The sequence below is a fragment of the Lepidochelys olivacea genome (genome assembly GCF_965140295.1).
Source record: "Lepidochelys olivacea isolate rLepOli2 genome assembly, chromosome: 21".
NCBI classification, from domain to species: domain Eukaryota; kingdom Metazoa; phylum Chordata; order Testudines; family Cheloniidae; genus Lepidochelys; species Lepidochelys olivacea.
Genome location: NC_140431.1, coordinates 3,727,410 through 3,752,244, shown reverse-complemented (window position 1 = coordinate 3,752,244; position 24,835 = coordinate 3,727,410). Strand labels below are relative to the sequence as shown.

Below are 24,835 nucleotides of genomic sequence, written 5' to 3'. Positions count from 1 at the left end.
GGGAGGAAGGGGGAGAAGGGGGCTGGTAACAGGAAGGAAACTGAAATCCAACAACTTTTTCAAATTTTAATTTTAGTACAGGGAGCACAGTGCAAACATTTAAACAGAGAAGTTCTTGCTTTCAATCTTTTGTTTGTTTGTAAAAAGCAAATATACATTTCTTTGACTGAAAATGTGTGTTCACTTATATATGTTTTTACAGCACCTTGTACAATGGGGTGTGGGGTCTAGCTGCAAGCACAGTATTAACAGGAACACTATGTCTATAATCTTCAAGGGGAGTAGCCCAAAGTTAGACTCCTACATCCGTAGACCTGCTCCTAAATAAATAGCTTTGTGTTCAGAGGTGCTGAGCATCTGCATCTAGTACTGTCTTGAGGGTGTTCAGGCAATCTTGGAAATCAGAACACTTACCTTAGGCACCCAAATATAGATTTAGAGGTTTGATTTTCAATAACATCGATGAGCATGATTAAAAATCAGTGGGAGCTGGGTGCCTACATCTCTTTCCACTCCTAGCTGCCTATCTTTAGGCACACACATGTGAAAAAAATCAGACCTCTATGTATATACTGGGCCAACTTCACCCATCGCCACAGATTCACACCAGTGTAACCCAGTTGCTTTCAGTAGAGATACTGCTGATTTACAGCCAGCATGAGTTCAGAATCAGTTTTGAAAGACACCCAGGTTTATTACTCATGACTCTCCCAGTAAACAAAATCATGCCTTCAGTCTACAGACTGTTTGACAATCTAGCTATTTGGCTGTCTCCTTAACCTACAGTAGCTATCCAATGTCTAAGGTGCCTATTATTGTGTTATCTAACTTCATCAGTGCTGCGCTAAAGAGCAGATTGGAAAATGTAATATTGCCTCCATATATTGCAGGCAATGTCTTTCTAAATAATCTAATTCTTCAGTATGTGCCATTTTTTTCTCTGTATGTGTGTTTTTAAAAAGTAAAAAGAACAACACCGACATATATATATATATTATATATGCTTCAGTTACATCAAGTTCCTGAAATATTCTCTTTCTTCAGCTCAATATTTCCCTGGTTATTTATTTTATTTGATTGGAAGTATATTGCAGACTAGCCTGTTTGTGTTTTGGAAGAAGCAGGCAGTGCTCTTAAACAATCCCAGCTGCATACCAGAGCGATACAGGACTCCCCAGACTGGAAGCTTATACAATTCCAAATGGTATTTTCAGAGACATAGCTTAGGCATTAAAATTCCAATACCTAGTTTGTAGCAAGCTGCAAAAGTTGGTAAGTGGGATCAGTTTACTCAAGCATGCAACTTCTTCAGGGTAACCTTCTCCAGGAGCGTTGGGGGGCAGCGGGGGAGGGGAAATATCACCGTCAAGCCAGAAATCTCATCTTTTCTGCTTAAAAGAACACTTGCTGTCAGGGTGGATATTGGGATTTTTGTCTTCACTTTGCAAGCTCAAAACTGAAATCTGTGTTGAATCCTATCAGTATTTGGGTGCCTCCAGTCCACAGGTGTCAGCTTTATGGTTTTGTTTTTAAATTATTGGTCAATTGGTCTTGTCTGCAGGACTGTGCACACTGAATTCTTGTTAGTGGGTAAAGCATGAAGACCAAAGTGGGTATGGTGGATTTTTATTGGGGAGTAACTCATGAGCATTGGGGCTGGTTTGTTCTGGTGAGGTTTCTTATGAATGTTGGTCTGAATGAACATGTCTCTTGTCATTCTAGGTTCATTGATTAAGGTCTGAGCTGGGCTAACTGGTTTACTGTTGTAACTTACTCATGGCATGAAGTCTGAGCTATTCCTACGGATTTCAGGATTGCTTATTAGTCTGATTGCTTATTTGAGGGTGACTCGTGAATGTTGGGCTATAGTCTAGATGGGAGTTTGTTGCATAACACATCATTAGTTTGTTTTTGTAGGGTTGCTCACAGTGCTGAGCTATGCACAGTGATTGTTATTACAGGAATGTGAGAAAGCCAGAGAGAGATACAGAAGCAACATTGAATTTTGCATTTTAATCATTTTATTCTGCTGCAGTCCTACAAACACTGCAGTAAATGACAGAGTACTGTCCTAAAAGGGCAATTGGAGCATTATCATAAACTTCAATCATCATGTTCTTGCAGAGACAAAAAATACAAGGAATCTGTAAATAATTAAACATGGTCATTCTGACTTATCTTCAGTTACAGAAAAGGAAAAGACCCAGCACCTTTTGAACCCAGGGCACTGTCCTACAGTTAAGTTGCAACTGATCCTTAATTGTTTTGCTTGAAGATTTTTTCTCTCTTTCCTTCATGACAGTCCTTTCTGAGCTCCTTAACCCAGTCAATGAAATTGTTACCCATATTGCCTCCTTTCCCCTGAAGGTGGTTTGGGATTGCAGAGCAGGCTGACACACTAGGCTTAGAACTCTGGTCTACCCATAGGATTTGTTCTGGCACAATTAAGTGGACTATGAGTGCAGTTTTAAAATCAAAATATTTACTCTGGTACAACCCCTAGCATGGATGCACTTATACCAGTATAGCACATACCCCCTTCCCTTACAGGAATTAGTGATGCCAATATAAGCACTTCTAGGTCGGTATAACTGCATCCCTGCTTGCAGGGCTGTACGACCTTAGCAATGCTGGTAAAGTCAGAGGATTATGCCTGTTAGATGTGGACAAGGCAGAAGCAATTTTAGGCTTTCAATTTTTAATTTATTCAAAACACGTCATTTTCAATTGCGCCCATTTAACATCGGTCCTTTTTCATAGGCCTTGGGTCACAGAAACATTAGTTTTTAGTTGTTTCTCTACGTATAGAAACAAAAAAAGACCATCCCTTCTATTTGTTAAACCAGGAAGCAATGATGGGGAATACCCTTTAGCAGGTCTTGAACCAGCTAGCTAGTATTTCATGCTTCGTAGGATGTGCTTGGAACCTGTGGCAGCCAGACTTAACAATATTGTGGAGGGAACAGCAAAGTTTCCAATTTTCCACTTTACTGCAAAAGCAAAAAGATCCTTTCAAGTGTCTCAGCATCCCCCAGGCATGCTATTAAACTTAGTTTTGGTTTGCCATCCTCTATACATTGGTGGGAAATATACTGCTAATATGATGTGTCACCGGCATCATTTAACAAACCCAGAGGGCTCTGTTGAAACAAGGACATGACACCTAGAAGGAATGGTGCAAAACATGCAGGTTATAGCTTGCTGCCCCTTTCAGTAGCATCTTAGATGAATGACGCCTTAGAAGAAGGTAATAATGGAGCTAGTCAACATTTTTGATCCAAAATCTGTTTTTAACAAAAAATCACCACCACCCCCGCCCCCCCAAAAACACCCCAAACCTTTTGATCGAATATTGCACTTTTTCAATACTTCCTGATTTTTTGGCAATAAAATTGGGGGGGAATGACAATTTTGGGGGGTCATTACCCTTTCCCCATTTTATCATTTGGCAACTGGAAAATGGGATCCAAGGGTTGCGGCGGGGGGGGGGGGGTAGGAGATGAAAAAGCTGAAAACCCCAAACCTTAATAGCATCCACACAAGATTTTGCACCTTTTAAACTAAAGTGGGGCAATTTTGTATGTAGACAAGGCCTAAGAGAAGTTCACAGAATAGCTGACACTGATAAGAAAGGCACGAGAGTCACAAGATGTTCACTATTATAGTGCACTACCCTCCCTATCAACACACAGAGAATTCCTGTTAGCATTAATAGTGCAGAAGCTAGGCACAAGTCTTAAAGAGTAAGTATTACAGATAAATTAAAGGGTTCTTATAAAGCACATTCTCCACTGTCAGACAAGTATCCCAAGCTTGAGATGAACTTGTCTGGGACCATTTAAAAAAAAAATTAAGAAAAGTTGGATTTTTTTTTCATGCATAACGAACCACTGCCTGATACTTTTACTGTCAGAATATTCTGCATCAGTTTTCCTGGTGGTGATTATTCCATTGCAAATTTCACACTGTTTTGAAAAAAGAAAAGGAGTACTTGTGGCACCTTAGAGACTAACCAATTTATTAGAGCATAAGCTTTCGTGAGCTACAGCTCACTTCATCAGATGCATATCGTGGAAACTGCAGCAGACTTTATATATACACAGAGAATATGAACCAATACCTCCTCCCACCCCACTGTCCTGCTGGTAATAGCTTATCTAAAGTGATCATCAGGTGGGCCATTTCCAGCACAAATCCAGGTTTTCTCACCCTCCACCCCGCCCCACAAATTCACTCTCCTGCTGGTGATAGCCCATCCAAAGTGACAACTCTTTACACAATGTGCATGACAATCAAGTTGGGCTATTTCCTGCACAAATCCAGGTTTTCTCACATCCCCCCCACCCCCATGTTCTGGTTTAACTTGGATTTAAACTTGAAGAGTGGTCAGTTTGGATGAGCTATTACCAGTAGGAGAGTGAGTTTGTGTGTGTATGGGGGTGGGGGGATGTGAGAAAACCTGGATTTGTGCAGGAAATAGCCCAACTTGATTGTCATGCACATTGTGTAAAGAGTTGTCACTTTGGATGGGCTATCACCAGCAGGAGAGTGAATTTGTGTGGGGGGGGTGGAGGGTGAGAAAACCTGGATTTGTGCTGGAAATGGCCCACCTGATGATCACTTTAGATAAGCTATTACCAGCAGGACAGTGGGGTGGGAGGAGGTATTGGTTCATATTCTCTGTGTATATATAAAGTCTGCTGCAGTTTCCACAATATGCATCTGATGAAGTGAGCTGTAGCTCACGAAAGCTTATGCTCTAATAAATTGGTTAGTCTCTAAGGTGCCACAAGTACTCCTTTTCTTTTTGCGAATACAGACTAACACGGCTGTTACTCTGAACACTGTTTTGAGTAATAAATACAATGGGCCTAATTTTTAAATGTGAATTTCTAAATCTTAGAGCTAGAGCTCTGAGATGCCCGAATGGGTACCCAAACCAAAGATTTGATTGCCGCAATGTAGATTCACAGCTTCAGGATTGCAATACATTGTTATGCTGAGTAGATGGATACCTCTCTATTCTTCTGCAGTCTGACTAACAATGGACTTTCAGAAAGATGTAAGGATTGTCAAAGATGATGACTGCTGTTAAATCCAATTCCCCCAAAGGAAGAAAATAGCCAAACATGTTAGCATGGAGGAGCAAAATTCTTCATTTCTAAGCTGCAGAACCAGCTCTGTTAACTAATGCCAACTCCCAAGATATTTGCTTTTAAATGTGGAGGTGAGGGAGGAAGTCAAAACTTCTGTGGAGACTCAGGATGGGGTGAGGATGGTAAAAGGAGGTTGATATGATCTGGGGGTGGGGAGGTCTCTCAATTTTGCAAATGAGCAATTATGAGGGAAAAGCATTTTAAAAGAATATATTGGATGCAAACAGCAGTTGACTGACCTCTATACAGATAACTTTTGGATGAAGAGTAAAATTAAGATCCTCGGTATTTGTAGTAATTAAATATATAATTTCTTTTGTTATATGAGTGGAGGTATCAGAACTGATGTCCTGGAAAAATTCCAATGTGAAGAGTTGTATTTTGACTCTTTAATTTCCCCTTGCAGTTTCCAATGAATACAGTCCTAAACAACTATATAGTGTTGCTAGATTTGCCATTCCTCCCCAGAGGTGGCTGTATTTCAGTGGCGGGTGGAGTGATCCTTGTGTATCAGTTATTTAAGGCTTTGAAGCACTTTAGAATCCAGGACAATGTAGAAAAGTTGAAGATAAAGATTTCCTTTGGATCGTTTGAAAACCCCAGCCTAATATTAATACTGTACCATCGTTTAATTACTTCTCTGAGAGAATACCACTGACATCCAATCATTTGAAACACTCCAGATATCCTTATCTATAACGCTACCTTATTTTACAATTATTTCTGCTCTCTGGTTATTTCCTTTCACTTATTTGAGTATTTATTTATGCCTGGGTGGTGCAGAGAACATCCGGATTATGTCGCCAAGGCTTTGCCCTTCAGTTTGCAATTATTTTGTTTTTCTCTCCCTCGCTGCTTTGGGATTCAGCACATGCCCATCTTCATAGAAAACAAGCATGCAGGGAAATGTTCTGAAGGTTCGAGCAGTCGACATGCTCATTATAATTTTGAGCCAGGGACTCCTTGAGCTGTGCTCTCAGCAATGGATTCTGCACAAAACCAGATACCACGCATGCCAGCCCTACAAAAGAATGGTCTCACAGCAACTGCAGTTTTAGGAAAATGTACCAGAATGTAGGGGACAATCCTGCAGTGGCAAAGAGGTAGACAGCATATGGCCAAATAAGGCTTTTCCATTCTTTCACATCTAGGAGGGCTACAAAATTCTCCCTTTGTGCATGGGGGATGGGGGAGAAATAAAGAAAGCAGGGGACTTGTCTACATTGCAGAAAAGTAAAGACATACACGTTGTGTGAACTAAAAATTAAATAACTAAAGCATCCATCTACTATTCATTTTCCTGAGATGGGACACATTAAGAATGCAAAGTGTGATAGCCCCAGCTATATTCCTGTTCCTGAATAGTCAGCTACTTTATAGCATAGTTTTTCACCAAGCATAAATAAATCTGAGGGGATGGGGGTAGCCTCAAGTAATTACTCCCCACCTGTTTGTGGACTGGATTTACAGTGGGCAATTTCAGGAGATGTGGCCCTGAGCTTTCCTCTGCTGTGTTTGATGTCTCAAGCCTGCAGAAGAAGTAAATAATTCGATTCCATTTATTGGACAAATTTAGAGGTCAAAACTGACAAGCCTTCAAGACCACACAGGTTTTCTACTCCCCAGGTGAATTGTGGAATGTGCCTGGGAGATAGATCTGGAGAAGAACTTTTCTTCTCTGACATACTTCTATCAGCAAATTTTGTAAACCCAGCCATTTTATGATGTGTTGGCAGCTCATTCCACTTAAACTATGTGCATTGAAAGCTTTACGGGATTGATGCTTAAAAGTACTGGGGTTATAGAGTGCAACTGTGTTCTATTTTTTCATTCTGCACCCATCACCAAATTGTCAGTATTTGGCAGTGGTTCTGGTAAATGGTAACATTTATTTGCAGTTTATTTTACAGGAATGAAACAGGGATCTAATTTTGTATCCAAGAACTGAATTCTGTGCTGACTGATACCCTATGCAGTGGTTTAATTCAGTGGGGAATTTGCCCTTTATTGGTTCAGACAGCTGTAACAAGTATAAAAGAGAGCAATGGAAAAACTGAGGATGAATATCAATAAAAATGCCATAATAGTGAAAGTTTATTAGACAGTGAAAACCTCTCACAAGAGACGTCGTAGAAACTTCATTGCTTAACGACAGTTAAAACTGGACAAGACAAAATATGGGAAAATTCCAGCTGGGTGAATATTGCAAAAAAACAAACAAAACAAAAAAACAACCAAAACTTCCACAAATATGTAGTCAAATTCATAATTGAATTCATAGAGATAGTATTTATACTTCTCCTTTTTCATTTGTCATGAATATTCCAGCTGATGAATTTACTTGTATGAAATGTTTATAGCCACGGCACGATTTAAATGAATGTTGCAGATCATCCACATTTTGAATTTGTAATCATGGGTGGCCACACTGAATACCCTGATGCTGAGAATTATGTACATGCAATCAGGAAAGAGAAACATGCCATGTGACCCTGTGCGCCCAATCAAAACAGCTTACATCTTGAATATCCAATACTCGCAGTGAACTAAATAAAGACCAAGAATAATTGATGGGAATTATTTGGTGAATAATTTTGAATAGGGTGACCAGATGTCCTGATTTTATAGGGATAGTCCTGATATTTGGGTCTTTTTCTTACATAGGCACCTATTACTACCCACACCCTGTCCGGATTTTTCACACTTGCTATCTGGTCATCCTAATTTTGAATAATGGGTAAATTCCAAACAAATCACAGTCTGTGAGAGGACAAGAGAAAAAGAGGTGAAATGCACTGAAATAATTCATAGATTTATAGATTATAAGGCTAGAAGAGACCACAGTGATCCTCTAAATTGACCTCCTGAATAACACAGGCCATATGCCATTATGAATTATCCATACCTATTCTAAGGAGAATATGCATTTATTCAGCTGGATTTGCCTAATGTAGACAAATGGGCTTTTAAAAAAATCCAGAAGTAAACCTGCTTCCAGTATGTTTTTGCAGCAGTAACAGGTGGGCATGGGAAGCTTGGCCTGCAGGTGACTCTCACCTATCAGTTATGCAACTGTCTTTGGGTGGGAATGTAATAATCTCACAGTTATTGCTATTTACATTGCAGTATGACCCAAAATTTGCTACAAAATTTCCATACAAAGAAGGCAACTTGGCCCCTGCCCCAAAGAACGTTCAATTGCATATTGTTGTTATTCTACATTTCTAAGTAGCACCTACTTAGGCCATTGTTTTTTTTTTCTTTCCCCCAAAACACTGCTCAGTTACCATTTGGGCACCAAAACAAGTGGCCAGGTTTACAAAGCTGCTCATTTTGTTCGATGCTGAACTCTTTTGAAAATGTGGCCCTACGTGTTACAATGGGAGCTCCTGACTGCAGGGCACCTTTGAAAATCTTGCCCTCATTACGATGCCCAATTGGGAGCGGAACTCTTCCAAAAATCTGGCCCCAATGTGTGGATACCAACCACCTGAAAATCTGATCCTGTGTTTTTGGGAAAATTTGGCCCCATGTGCCACATACTTTACAAACGCTCAAGAAGGGTGGCCCCTGCTCTGAGGAGCTCACAAGCTAAAGACTGACAGACAAGAAGAGAGAAGTTACTGGAGTAAGAGGAACAACAACTGGGAATTTATGCATGAATGAATTAGATTCACTATAAACAGCAAGGCAGAGGGGAGAGTTTAATAGGGACCTAAATGTGGACGTGGTAGGGGTCTCACAGATGAGCTCAGAGGAGTCACATCAACAACACTAAACAATTTTGCTCCAGACAAGCTCTCTCTAAACACATTTCCATTTGCACTGGAATTAAAATTTGCACATTGCCATGCATTTAAACAATCTCTCTCCACTTCACAAAGCTTCACTTTGTTCCATTTCTCTATCAACAGGTGACATGGTGCCATTGCATGTTGGTTCTTTCTGGGTTAACTAGCCTTTTGGAGAGATTAATCTACAGCCCCAATTCTGCAACTGAGTGCTTGCTGGTGACTGGGAAGCTGAGAAGGGTTCTGTGAGGGAGCCCAAGAAGGGGGGTAATAAATGCCTGCCACACAAGTCAATCAATGAGCATTGTACAAGGTGCAATCCATAAATGGATCAGAGACTCATGTACAAGGTTAGGAAACCTCTCTCTCTCTCTCTCTCTCTCTATCTCTCTTTTCCTCCGCTCACATCAGAACTCAGACTTGATTGGAATCAAAGAGCCACCTTCAGTGAGCAGTAGGAGGGTTGGGTTCACACAGCTTGCTATAGTCTTTCAAAGGATTTGATTAAAAAGCAACTCCAAAGTTGGTTTGGCTCTCTTTGAAGGGGGGTGGGGCGGAAGGTCTGGTGTCAGAGAGGGAGAGCTGCATTTATGCCCTGGAGGGTGAGGGTTCTGAGAGGTGGAGTCAGGTAAAGTGGTTCTGTTCTTCATTGGCTGGGTCTGACAGGTAACTGGAGCCCTCTTTTACAGTAGCGTAAATAAAGTCTGAATCTGAGGGACACCACCTTAAAATGGGCAGAACTTTTCTGCTCCATCTCTACTACTTTCCAAAAAAGTGTCCTCTGTTGCCTTTTTTTTTTTTTTTTTTTTTTTTAAAGAAAACACTATTTCATTCATATCTGTTCCTCTTCTTACCTCTTTCCCCCCCCTTCCAAAACTTCTCTCTCCAAACCTTCTCCTTTACTTTTAGTCTCTCTAGATGGACGAGATAACTGAAGACATAGCATAGGCTTACTAAAGGACTATTCATTTTCTTCTATTTGTTTGTTTCACTTTCTCTGGAGCGCTATTTCAAAGAAGAACAAGAAGAGGAAGAAAATCACAGTTTGAATTTTTTTAAAATTTATTTATTCACCATTTTATTTTGCTTTTCTGTCTCTTTCATTCTCACAGTATTTTATTTTGGTTTAAAGTTAAGTAAAGCTGTTTCACGACTGACACTCTACCTAGTTTATCAAAGGGCAGGTGAGTGAAGAGTGCTACAATGTGTTCTGATGTATCATATAAAACTCTGTTGTAAATTGTGAGAGTTAAGTGGAGAAGGTGTCGTTTTTCCTACATACAGAGTTTTAGAAAGGGTACTTTACTGAGAAGGAAATTGGTTGCAAGTCCACATATCAGGAGTACTGCTTATTTAGCTATTCCAAACAGCACAAAAGTTGCCATTTTGCGGTTTGGCAAACTGATGTCACATGTCAGTTTTTAAACATTTATAAGGGGTGTTTTAAATCAGATAAAACAATTGGATTATACATAACAGCAACTGATATATGTAGATCTCCAGTAACCAAATTAGTTCCCAGCAGTTAAGAATGATGTGCAGTAGCATTTGACCTTTGGGGCAGTGTAACTCAATTAAAACCACATTTGGCCTATAGCCTGAAATACCATGTATAAAGTTTTAGCTTCAAATTCTCAAATGGGTTGATTTTTTCCCCTTATTTGTATTTTAAGAATATTTAAACATATTTAATGTATATTTTTAATTAAAGTGTTTTAAAAAATATTTCCTTATATTACTTGAGATGTCATGGTATAATATTAACTTGGAAAAAAGTCAAAGATTTATGAAAATACTAGTCCTCAAGAATACCTGTGTATCAATTTGTTAGCTCTCAAAAGGAGAAAGATTTAAAACCATTCTTGATTGGATAATGTTTGCAATGTTCTTTAAAGTTGAAAAATGCTGTGTATTACCATTGATACTGAAATATAAGACAGAAGAGTAATCTGGATCATTTCTTGAACCATGGGGTTTGCTGTTTGATTTTGTGGAGCTAATAGACCGTGCATTTCAGAGTCACTTCTCCCCTGAATCTATATATCTTATTCCCACCAGAACTACTGGCTGCTATGAACTAGCATAGAGAGGAAAGTAGGCAGACCTTTTCAAAGGCTTTTAAAAGCTTTGGGTCTTGAGCTCTGTGAATTGCTTTCGGCCATCTCGTTAAAATCAGAGAGCTTCCAGCGATAACTCAAGTGACCATCATGGTTTGGCACAATCTAAGTCATTCATGTGTTGGTGCAAATAGCGCAAAATAAATTTGGATGATAAGGAACCTTTCCTTTAAAGCCACCAGCAGCCATTTCTTTCTTTTCAGTGGCTAGATTGGTGTAAATGTATTCAGCGTATCATGAAAGGGTGCTGCAGAGGAAGCAGCTGAGAACGGAAATTTCCTGCAGGCAGTAGACCGAGATCAGGCAAGCAAGGGAATGTGTATTAGGTATGCCAGTGTTCCAAAAGGACCCCAGAACATTTATTGAGAGTTGCAGATGTTTAGCACTTCTGAAAATCAGCCTCACTAGGATCCCAATTCAAAAAAGCAATTAAGCACACACTTAACTTTAAGCACGTGCTGAAGTTTCACCAAAGTCGACTTGCTTAAGTACGTCCCTGAAGTGGGGCCTTGGTTACTGACATCTCAGAGAACATAAAGAATCTCCCGGGAAACTCCGAACTTTTCAATGACTGCCTGTCTATGGGCCTGATCCAAACCTCCTCAAAGGCAACAGAAAGTCGATGGGCTTTGGATCAGACCCTATATCTTTTTCTCTCCATCCCCCTCTGGCCAACCAACTATAGCAACTTTCACTCACTTTAAAGTTCACCCAAGGTATGCCGTACAGTCTTGTCTGACCTTTAGTTAAAGGCCCATCGCTTGTAAGCAGGCAGTGGATCTTTGCTGTTCCCTAGGGTGGGTGCATAAGACAGATTTCAACCTAAATCTTAAATCTCAAAACGTTTTTTTCAGGGACCAGCAAAAACCCATGTGTGTGTCTTTAATTAAAGATTTTTTTTTAAATGATACAGTAACCTTTAGTATACTTTAATTGGCTGTTTAAGATCTGTTGGAGATGAGCCCCTAGAGCAGGTAAATCATGTTTTTATTACTATTTTTTTAAATGTAAGTTTCTTTCCATAACCACCTTCACTTTTATCTTTTCAACTGTTCCTGAAGGAAGCTGAAGGAAGCACTGGAGTGAGGCATTCTCTTTCAGAGTTTGTTTTTGCTGGTTTCAGACACCCATCCCAACAAAGGGTTAATACTCTGAAAGTTGTGCATGAGGTGTTTGCTGTACCAAAGCCTGCAAGAACATGCCTGACGCAAAGACAGTTCAAACAAGTCAGGATTGCACAGAGGAATTTCAGCTGATAAGTTCTTGTTCAGGCCACCTTGCATGGGACTTATCTAAAAGCTTTTAACATGTCTTGACAGACCTAAGGGAGAGGCTTCAACATGACAGCAGGTTCGTATTTAAAAAAAAAAAAAGAAAAGAAAAGCCCCCAAGCAGTTTGCTCTTTAAATCCCTGTATCAGCATCTATGTGGTTTCATAAATGCAGGAGTGACAATCTCTGCCAGTTGTTTTTGTTTTCCCCCAACCTAACAAAACATTTCAGTTAATCTCCAGGTTAAATCTTCACATTCCAACCTATCTGTTGTCGAACCCCACACTTTAAGAAAGCTATGGGCCAAGATTTTTCAGTGCTGCCTTGCAGTAGCTTTATTTTTAAATGGCAATCAGGCATCGAATTCCCTTTGGCAATTTTGAAAAGCTCAGCCATAATGTCATTGTAATTGCCTTCAAAGGAGAGTCATTTTTCTGTTGTCGGGATCGGGAGATGGGAGTTCTAGGCTTGGTTCCTACTTCTGCCACCCGCTTGCTGTTGTGACCTTGGGTAAGTGACTTACCCTCTCTGTACCTCATTTTCTCAATCTGTGAAATGGAAATAATAATACATTCCTACCTCCTCCAGATGGTCTGAGGGTTAATTTAATGGACAGGGTATTTTTTCCCCCCAGTGTTTTTAGTTCCTTGGGTGAAAGGTGCTATGTATATGTATTATATTAAAGCTTCCAATATTCATTCTGTGAGAAAATCAGAACACCCTCCAAAAGAGACTAAAAATGTCAATTTGTGATAAGTTCCTCTCTTTGAAAGAGTCTTTGGAATACCTTAATTGTAGCGACACAGACCTTTCTTCAACTTAATCAAAATGACACTTCTAACACCCTCTGATTTTTTCATACAGATCCTAAGCTTTTCAGGGCAGGATGTAGGTCTTCCAATGGGTCTGTATAACATTTAACACAAAGGGAACCTCAATCCTGATTACGGCCTTTGAGCACCTCTGTAATATAAATAATACATTTCGCAGCTATACTAAGATATCATCAAAAAACAGCGGAAGGCTGATCGCATGTCTTGTTCAGAGGTTGAAATACTTTTCGGTCTGTGCTATCAATCTGTACTTGACAACAAATCTCAGGCAATCAGGCTTCAATTCCTGTATCAGGCTGTTTACAAATGAAATTTTTTTTCCTACCAAGATTAAAAGGAAGGATTTGGCATTAGGAATTTAGTAGGTTTTTCCTGCTGATAAAGATCTTGTAACAAGGGTGAATGTACAGAAGAAAATGACACCAGCACACCTTGCTGTTTTTAGAGATTCATAGATTCTAAGATCAAAAGGGACCATTACGATCTTCTAGTCTGACATCTTGCATAACACTGGCCAGAGAATTTTACTCAGTGATTCCTGCATAAGGCCTTGACTTTTGGTTGAGCTAGAAAATATCTTTTAGAAAGCCATTCCGTCTTGAATTAAAGATCTTCAAGTGATGGAAAATCGACCACGTCCCTTGGTAAGTTGTTCCAGGGCTTAATATTACAAATTATATCCAATGGTTACATGCTAGAAAGATAACACCAGACTGGTGGAATGGGAAATCACTGAGCTCAAGTCATAGCAACCTACACAGGAACTGGTTGTAAAGTTTCATGCCTCCCGTTATGTTCATGTATGTCACCTGAACATCCTAACTGCAATTGCTGTTTCTTTTTAACAATGTGATATGTTTGCCCCAGTTTTCAGAGTGAGTTAAGAATGATCCATGAATTCTGTTGTCCTTCATTCCACCGGAGTCTGTCTCATACCTAATCAGATTTCAGTGGAGTGAAGCACAAGAGACATGGAGCTGAATCAGCAACCAGAGGAACTACTACACTGACTCAAAAGGAGGAAACACTCCCCAAGGAAAATTGGATAAGCAAACAAATATCAAGCACACAGGGAAACTGACAATGAGAGGAGCATTGAACCAAGCATCTTAATTGCCTGTTTATTTTTTTGAAAGTCTCCAAAAAATGATTTTGAAAGTGTATTTACAGTCCACATAATATGTAAAGATTAAAAAGCCTTCAATAAGCTGCTTTCTTGAAAGCTGAAATGACTCATTAACACGAAATTAAATCATTACGCAGATAAATTAGATGTGTAACCCTGTTTCTTTCAGTGATCTTCCATCTGCCATGGTGGCACATCCATACTAGAGAAACTGGAATGTGAGTTTCTTTGGTGCACAATGCTGTGCATTTTCTAAAAGTTCTTTCCCTTTGCAATCTACTCGGAACACCTGCTTCCATCTGAATTCCCTGCAGCAGCACCTTCAGAATCTGGCAACACGCTATTAAAATTTGAGGCACATTTATTTTGTAATAAAATGAATGTAAATAAGATTTAAGTTGAAGTAGGTTTCAGATTTTTCAGGCTGCGTGTGAAATATATCTTTTATCATGTCAGTGTAAATTCTGCAAAGGTTAATGCAGTTAAACATATTTGACACATAAAAATGTCACATCTACCACTAATCATTCACCAATTGCCTTTTCATAGTCCTCCTTTCCCTGAGATGTATGCTTAAAAAAAAAATTAAGCGAGTGTTCTGGCAAATTTAAAACAAAAACAAATAATGTCCCTCCACCATCGGGACATATTATTTGCGTTGTTAGATTTAGTGCTGGTTTCCAAGAATTTATCATTCTGCATTATGTCTCTGCTCTTTACCTAATTTCTTTTTCCCTGTGATTTTAAAAGCATTCAAAAACCTGCTTGGAGATGGCACTCCTTACTAATCCCGAACACTGCAGGGGTTCTGTTGTTCAGCAAGATAACATCCATTACTACGGGAACATAATTTTGGGTTCTCATCGTCAAAACACAGTGACAATGCTCCAGGAGCCTTGCATCGCTTGCAAGAAGGCTGGCTGTTAAGCAAAACTTCTACCCTGTCCTGAGACAGCTCACAAAACCCCCTTAACGCTAATTATTATTAAAGTCACAACAGCTCTAAACTACATTGCTTGCAACATATTTTCAAGCTATAAATTTTCCTATGTATTTTTGTACTGATTTTCTACATTGCCTTATTCATTAAGTATTATGTCTTCATGGTTTCCTTTAGATAAAGTAAGTTCAAAATAGGCCTTAAGTTTAAGAGCACTTAGAACCAATATACTCAGTCTCTTAGGTATATTGTGAAGATAAATGCTTTACAGACTGTGGGATGCTCAGATATTATGGAGAGGGTGATAAGTACCTAATCCCCTCTCCCCCCAACTCTGTAGAGCAACTGTCACAGGGTTATCTATATTCATGGCCAGAGAGGGACAAAGCTGTGGGGCTATCTATTGTCTCCACCGCCTGCCCCTAAGAAAAACTTTCCAAGACTCAGTGCAGCCTGGAAAAACCCTGGGAGCATAGCCATAGTGGAGTGCACAATCAGGAAATCTAGGAGAGCTACAAGGGAATCTGGAGCCAACAGGAGACAGAGGACCCCACCCTATTCACACAGAGGTCTGGCCTCCTGCGAATCCCTTGCCATCAGCAGGGCTTGGGAGGTACAAGGGCAGAAACTTTGCACATCCCACGTCTCCCCCAATATAATGAGTCAGAGAGACTACCAGGAATCCCTTATGAGGTCTCCAAAGCTTGCTGCCCTGTCCAGGGTGTACAATCTGCATCAAATTAAGGCCCTGATTCTGCAAAACAATTAATCACATGCTTAATGCTAAACATAGGTGGAATCCCATTGAAATCAATGGGACTACTCGCACGTTTGCAATTAAACACATGCTTAACTGCTTTGCTGCAGTGGGACCTATGGTTGTTTCCTGGGAGCTAGTAATAAAAAAAAAAATTACTAATTCTACCTGTTATATCTGTAAGATTTTACATCAGTTTCTTTTGAGTGATGATGAGGTCTGTTATGATAGCTATTTTATCCCTTACAGAAAAATTCTATAGAATTCAATATGGATTAAATAAAAAAGATCTTTAGGTTCCAGGGAAATTATTCTAAAACTCTACATAATTAATAATGTAATCCTTTCTATAGTTTTTAATTATCCTGCTGAAGTCTATAACAGGGACATAATTAATAACAATAATGCATAGCTCTTTTCATCAGTAGACAGACCTCAAAGTACCTTATAAAGAGGTCAGACTCATTATCCCCATTTTACATATAGGGAAACTGAGGTACAGAGATGGGCCATGACTTGCTATTGGTCACACACACACCAGGCTAGTGGCAAAGGCAGAAATAGAATACAGGCCTCCTGAGTCTCAGGCCCGTGTTCTATCCACTAGGCAACACTGCTTCCCTAGTTCTCTATTAAATCCTACTGGCTGATTAAAAAAAGTCTCTCTACATGATTTATCCTTTTTTTATTAAATACTCCTGGAAGTAAACAACTTTTATACAAATGTTACAAAAGTCCTGCTGCAGTTTTCTTTAATCATCAGTCCCTTTCCGCACAGATAATTCCTGATCATTTTAAAAAGAAAATATTCTACATTTGCACTATCCAGGAGGAAGCATTTTTCTTCAGGGCATCGCAGCGAGGCTGAGATCAAGGAAACATTCTTAGGATAGAGTTTGATGATGATTAATGAGGGACTTAACAAATATTTACCTGGCAATACATTCCTTTCCTTCTCCCACCCCATTATCTTTTTATTGGGACAAAGAGTCAAAACATAAGCGTGAGTATTATAGACCAAACACAAGCAGACGAAAGATGCAGAGCTGCCAGTGATTTACTAATATGGGATAATGAAGTTATCATCTGCCAATGTGAGGAAGCAATGAGTTCCAGTGGGCAGGATGCTGTACCAGGAGTCAGGACTGGAAACCTATTCCCAGCAATTCTATTCCTGGGCCAGTCACTACACCCCTCCCTCCCCTCAAACCCCCCCTCCCACACACACACACCCCACCAAAGTCTCAGTTTTCCATGTGTGAAATGGAGATAAGGATACTGGCCTTTGTAAAACACTTTGAGAAACATGGATGAAAAGCACTCTCTGCGAGTTAAATAGCAGTAGCCAGGGAATAATCACAGTATTATCCAAAATATATCACAGATCAGTTTGTTCTTCCCACACACGAGGATAGACGCGCTGGCAAATGGCTTTCCATATATTAAAGCCATGACTATAATGAGACAGCTGACATAAACCAATAGAGACATGCATCCTTATGGGTGACTCTTTGTCAATTTACCTGTGTAGTTAGTAAAGCTCCTTTAATATAGATAAAAGATGCTATATAAATGCAAGATCATTATCAAAGAGCACATGGCTTGCTGCTCACATTGATTTGGCTCTACAGACAAGAGAAAAGAACCCCAACTTCTTCTGCAAAGTAATATGTGCCTGCCTATGGATTTTATATGCACAGACCTATGGCAACTCGGCCTTGTTGATTTGAACGAAGAGGAAAAGCTTGCAGGCAGTATTCAGATTCAAAGCAATGGCTTATACACCAAAGTCCTGGGATGAAATCCTGGCCCCATTGAAGAAAACGGCAAAGCTCTCAGTGACTTCAGGGGGGTCCAGGATTTCGCTCTTAGCATTCTTGTGTATCTGATAAACCAGTGCTCTGAGGGAATGTAAGCTTACCCTTTTGGGACCTGATTCTCCCATTGTTCTTTTACAGAGCTCACACTGACCTCACTGCCAAAGGGTGGGACTGGAGAACAGGGGATAGATCACTTGAAATCACCCTGTTCTGTTCACTCCCTCTGACGCATCTGGCACCAGCCACTGTCAGAAGACAGGATACTGGACTACACGGGCTCTATGGCTGTTCTGATGTTCTTAGAGCCACATGTTTGTACATCAGTAAAAGGGTTGGATTACTAGTATTATTGATACAGCGTTTGTATTTGCTGCTGCTGCTGAGACGTGTCAAACTGGTTTCCCACTGAACGGAATCAGACATAAGCAAGTCTGTCAATCAAAGCACACAGCATTGGTTCAAGGAGTTTGCCCAGCCTTTAGAGGATCTGTTCTGTGCTGTCAGTGTTGCTGCTTAGTGTGTTACTTTAAACAAGCCAGTAAAGAGCCTTTTTATTTTACCCAGCATACAGCCACACAAAGAAACACACACCCCTGCTTCTCAAAGGAAACCCGCACATTAGTGTTTTCAGGCTCATTAAGGATGTCACTTGAATTTTAATTAAGTGCATAGCAGATCATTGACTCTGGTACCAGCTCCTGCTGCTGATTGGTGGAATCCAGCCCTGAACAGCATCTGTCACTGCAGCTCATGGAGGAGAGGCAGGGGGGAAGAGGTCCTGACACTCAGAACTGGTTGATCTTGAGTGTATTTTATTGAATGGTGATTACTGACATCCCCAGATCTAATTTCTCTGTCTGCAGAATATTAGCCAAACAAATGTGAGGACAAAGCCAATAAAGAACAGTTTGAAAAACCAGATCCTTCAGAGGAATGTTAGCAGGATCAGGGAATAGAAATGGCGTCCTCATCTGCATTCTCTGCCATTCAGTCACTAGAGTTTGGAAATGTATGTAACCCTGTTAAATTAAGAGCACTTTACAGTGCTATATTCCTTGTTGGAGGGTTAAATTTACAAGCACAGACAGGTATTTTGATACAGACGACTTGAAACAACTAGGCCTCCCTTTCCATTGATGGGATTCAGTCACTGAGCAGTTGCACATTATGGGCCACATCCTCAGCTAGCATAAATTGGTGTCGCTGCACTGAAGTGAATGGAGCTATGCCAATTTACATGAGCTGAGGATCTGGTCCTGCACCATAGAGACTCCATGTAAAAGACAATCATTAGATCCGAATAAATAATAATCAGTATAGAATTAGGAAGAATGCTTGCAACTACACACACCTAGAGGAAAAGGCCAGGTTCTCATCCTTTTAACTGTTAGTTTATTGCTGTATTCAAGTTCACTACAGTAAAAACAGCTTCATTCTACTGTAACCCCACGAATTCCTTTCCTTTTCCCAGGATAAACTGATAGCCTTTTCTTTGATTTCTCTCTAAATGAAATGTTACATTGTGCCTGGTGTTAACTTTTCACAGAGCTTCTCTAGAGCAATGCAGGAGGCTTGGATGAAAAGCCCTTTAGAAATATAGATTTGATTGACAGACTGATTCAGCTTAATTGCAGACATTCTCTTAATTGTACACTTAATTACTGACACTGTGTCAAAAGATTTCTGATGCAGCACCTGGAGGACAACCTTACAAATGCCAGTCAAACCCAGCTGCACTAGATATCAGGGAGGTACTGAGCATTGCTTGCAGTTTGTAAGTGGGAAAATCATAATATTTTACTAATATATCATTAGAGTTTCACCCCCACCCCCCAACACATGCACACACAAAATCACAAGCCCCTTTGCAGGGAGAGGATCTAACACATCAAGAACAGAGAAGAAACAAAGGGTGCTAATTATGGGGAGGTGACAGTTAAATCCCTTTGGGGTCTTTCTCTATATCTGCAGTATTATAAACTAGGGGGAGCAGTGGAGGACGTTTCTGGATATAAAGTTACAGCTGCCGGGCCAATTATAGCACCCTGAATCCAGAAGCTCTTTTGTACTATAGGAGTAAAAACAGAGAATGCCCAATGTGTTGGCTCAAAGGTCAAGCCCATGATATGGTCAATAGGGATTTTAGGTCATTAATGCCCGATCTTGCAAACACATATGCATTGATATCAATGGAACTAAGGAATAAAGCTAAGTCAGTGTGTTTGTGGGGTCAAGACCTAAGCCCCCAATTCAGAAGGTAGTAAGCACTTACCTCACTTAAAGCACAAGTGAACTACTCATGTGCTCGAAGTTCATATGCCTAACCACTGTACCATCCTTCCACCTAAAGGAAAAGCATGATTATCCCTAAAGTTATTCTCTTTCTCGGTGATTTAACACAAAGCTTCCGCCTGGAGCTTTCTCCAGCCCCCCAACCGCTCACCTTCATGCTACAGTACACATAGGCGCACAAGGACCTGCTCTTGACATACACTGAAACTATTTATATTCTTCCCTTGTAAAGCTCTGATGCTTGCTGATATATGTGCCAAGCAAACCTCGCTCTGTGTGCCTTGTATCCTGGAGTATGAAAGGAAAACAGAAGCTGCAGGTCAGCCAGAGCTGCTGAATCACAAATTCAGTCTTAATGGCATGTACTTCACAAGAGGGGTCATGCTACCCAAAGCCGCAACAGGGCTGCCATGTTTGGGTTATGAAGTGAAGATGCTGCAGCCGAGCTCCCACTGAAAGGCAACAACATATCGAAATGCTGGGATCAAAGGGAAACCAAATGACAGCAAATGGGCTGAAAGGAGGGGAAGATGGCGTTTGCAAAGCACAGGACAGAAATGGCAGTGGTATGGTTTGTGCTCTCTGAATTCACTCTTCACATGCAGAGGCACTCATCGCAGCTGTTTGCCCCGCTCGTTAATGGCCTTGTTAAACAGACACCAAAAAATCTGTATGAATTAATGACTGCCAACCTCGAAACAAAGCAAGGATGGAACTGCATTAAACTTGTTAGGGCTCTATATGGATATTCCTGCCTTAAACGCATGGATGTTTCTCAAAAAATGCTCTGAACACCAGGTCTTTTGGGTCCGGGAATGTCACAGGAACTTACAAGATCCCTGTTTTGGCTGGGCCAGAAAAATTATGAGACCAGCCCTTTGGTGAAAGTTTTCATGAAAAGTGTGTCCTGTTTTTCAAAATGTTTAGTTTTCTTGTTTTTGGTGAGTTTTTTATACCATCTCTCAGGGGCTCTAGTTTGGTCCTTCTGCACCCAAATTCAATCAGGAAGTGACTGGTAATGCTGCCCTAAAGTTGAATATAGCCATCCTTCACTCTAGCATACATCAGAGCAGCCGGTTAGTGGCTCTGTCTTACCCCAGCTGCTCACAATCAAAGCGTCACCAGCTGAGAACTGCCAGCATGCAGTGTGCTCTAGCCATGCCCTTGACAAACCTGCTACACCGTGGCTGGGAGGGTGAAAGAATAGGGCTAGAGCTGTGTGAAATTTTTTGGACTGTATTTATTTAACTTGACCCAAAACTATTTGTGAATTTGACACAGATACTTTTGGCCATTGAGAAAATGTCCAGAGCAGGTGGTGGTCGTGCTGGTGCGCCAACCTCTTCCCTCTTCTGTTAATCACGAGACCAGTGGTTAGGCCTTTCACATGGGATGCAGGAGACCCACGTTCGAAACCCTGCTCTGGAACAGGCCTGACACAGATTTTTTCAATTCATTAAAAATTATGAAAAATTTCAGATTCAGTTGAACCGGACCTGATTTTTTTCCCCTTATTTTTCAGAATTACCACCACACTGAAAAATCAGTTATATAGCCAGCTCTAAGTAGGGTTTGCGGATTTACATCATTCTCTGCTAGGAGAATTCTCAGAAGGCCACATCTGCCTTCTTCAGGTCTCTGCACTACTGGAGCAGAGCAATGCAAGAGGGAAGGAACTTGCAAGAAAATCTGGCCTTTTGATTTCAGGTTTACACTAATGTAAATTAGAGCACAGGATGTATGTAAACCCCACTGACAGTAAAGGGAGTTATTCGTACCTTGTTGTCTGTTTCTCTAGATATATAGTGCAAATTGTTAGCACTTCAGGGGCAGGTGCTGTGTCTTTGCTTGTTTCTGTGGAGTGCCAAGCACACATTTTAGGGCACTGAAAAGTACTAAGTCATAAAGCAATCCAACAGAGCGCTATGAATCAGGAAGGACACCTGATATGCCAGTAGGCCTGAATAACTATGAAATGTTGTGGGGTTTGGTCTTCTAGTGCACAACATTAGTGGTGGTCTGAAAATGGAAAGTATTTTCAAAAGAAAATTTGTTTTCCTCCTCTATGTTTTTGTAGTAATTTTCTAGCTTATTTACCAACCTGCAATCCCCTGAAAGAACGTTTTTCATTTAAATTGTTGCGGGTATTGTTTTTTTTTTTTAAAATCAAAATGTTCTGACCATCACCCAGCAGCTCCCATTAGGATAGTGATGGACAGATTTTCAAAGGAGCTCAGAAGCAAGCAATGTGCACACAGTCATATTGCAATCTGGTCCCTCTTGTGGATGCTAAGCACTTTTGCAATTCTAGCCTAAAGTACCTGCTCCGCTCTTGTCCTTGACAGGCTCTTGTTAGATGAACAATGAAATGCAGAGAAATTGCCACAATGCAACAACCAACCACAACAACTTTCACACATTTATTTCATACTACAAATAAACTAACAAAAGCCAAATTCTTGTGGGTAATTAGAAGTTTGCAAAAGCAGAAATTTCAGCACCACCACAGTGATGGTAACAAACACCTTACACATTCCCTGATTATAAGCCAGGCACACAAGGTGTAAATAATGTGGAGGGAGCATGTCAACATCTGAAACCAAAGTCAAACAATTAAGCTCCAACATTTCTGAAAATATTTTAGCCTGGATTACTAATGAATTATCAAGTGTCTTTAGAAAAAGGCATTCACGCTTAATGTAATACATTAAATCAATCAGTATTTTTTTTTCTTAATTCATCTTGTGTGTCATTTTTCTCTCTGTTCCAGGGCTGCCTAATCATTTGGAAAATCGAAAAATACAAGAATCCTGAAATTAAAAAACCATGAAAAACCATGGAGGAATATAATAAACCAGTGAAACATCTGACTTCCTCACTGCTGCCATGTATTAGTCAACAATATAAATGTACATAACAGGGAATCTTCCAGTCATATAATGTGAAGGAGAATAACAGTAAGATGATAGGAAAGAACAACATTGTGTGATTATTTTGTTAATGTGCTGGAAAGGTTTCGCACTACTAACAGACTTTTAGTAATGTGCCTAGAGCTAATCAAACAAGCCAACTAGTCCAGCTATTGTCCAAAATGCTGCCCCTGAATGCAATTAATGGAACATGACTGCCACAGGTCTTTCCATGCATCCTGGAGGTTTTATACCTGCCTCTGAAGCATCCTGAACTCTCAGAGAGAGGAGAATAGGACATAGAGTCCATTCTGAAATCCTGTTCACTTGACAGTCATTGTAAAGAAAGTTAAAAGGGTCAGAGAGAGGTTTCGAGAAGTTAGGGATACTCCAGCTTTTGAAGTCAATAGAGCTATGCTAATTTTCACCAACTGAGGGTCTGGCCCAACATCTCCTCTCCCCCCCGCCTTTATGTAACCATCTTTAAACGATATATTTTTAGATCTTCAGCTTTAAAAGTCAAACAAACATTTTGGCAAAGACAGATTGTTACTGCTACAGGCAGCCATCCAAAAGGACTGCCTTTTATACCTAGGAAAATGAATACTACATCATGCCAAGAAGTATCAACAATCTACCAGACTTGGGAACAAATACTGCGTGCTCAACAGACCTGGCCAAATTCTGCTCCCTGCTGTCTAGGTGTGAATCTGGAGTAACGACAGTGATTTGCAAGTAGTTACTCTAGCTTTACACAAATGAAAATGAAAGCAGAATTTGGCCTGTTATAGCCTGGAAGGAGTGCTAATGTGATTGCATGCTTACAGATAATTGGTAAAATGGATAGCACTGGCCCATAGGCTTAAGTGAGACTCCCGGGCACCTGGGTCTTGAGCTGGTACCAGGAGGAACTTGACCCAATGTGAGTAAACAGCAAAAATGAAATAAGTGGGGTCACTGTTCAGTTCCTCTCCTCACAATATCTTACTTCAGCTATAGATAGCTACAATTAGCTAAGGTTACATTCAGGGTTGACCGAAACAGTTTGAATAAAACAAGAACCATCTTGAACCTTCGCCCCAAACGTGAACCAAACCTCTTCATTACGTTACTCTGTACTTGAGCCAGTCAAATAATTTATTGGCGATATTATTCATTGCAAATCTCAGCAACTTTTGTCACATAAATATTCCTCAATAAACTTATTTTCTTGTCTGACCCACTCTATATTTAACTTGTACACTTATTAAATGTACATTTTCAAAAACCAGCTTCAAAAACAATTCTTTATTATTTGTATTGCAGTAGCATCCAGTAATGGATGAGGGCCCTCTTGCGCTAGGTGCTGTATAAATACATACATTTTTACAAGAGGATCCAGAAAAGAAACGTCAAAAGAAATGAATGAAGGTCAGTCTGTGTTTCACAGCATAATTCAACATAGACAACTGACAAACCAGAGGGCGCAAGGCAAGACCAATGTGAAGGAAAGAAGACATCTCCATTAAGGCACCATTTTAGTTGCTTCCACCTCAAACACAAGACTATGAAATACTACTCCTGAGATGTAAGATCTGATCAGTGAGCTTCCCCTTATACTGAGTTTTCACTGTTAACAAGCTGCTTGTAACAAGCCTCTTTTTTCTTTATTTTAAAAATTGTCATAAGACAATGGATTGAAAAGAGAAAGAGAAGCAGTTACAATTAGGGTGGAAGCTAGCATGGGCTTCAAACAATACGTAGGGACATCTCCAGAGGGTGATACAAGAGTTGCACCCACAAGCAACTGCACTTGTGCTGTGTCTGTCCCAGTCCAGGGAAAC

At 40.2% G+C, this 24,835-nt stretch overlaps 1 long non-coding RNA gene across 1 annotated transcript; it reads left to right on the top strand.

Moving 5' to 3' along the window:
• Positions 1 to 10,840: 10,840 nt before the first annotated feature.
• Positions 10,841 to 24,282, top strand: LOC311511009. Its single transcript, XR_014709180.1, has 2 exons — positions 10,841 to 12,845; positions 22,874 to 24,282. It is a non-coding gene; the product is annotated as an uncharacterized lncRNA (long non-coding RNA).
• The last annotated feature ends 553 nt before the right edge of the window (positions 24,283 to 24,835 follow it).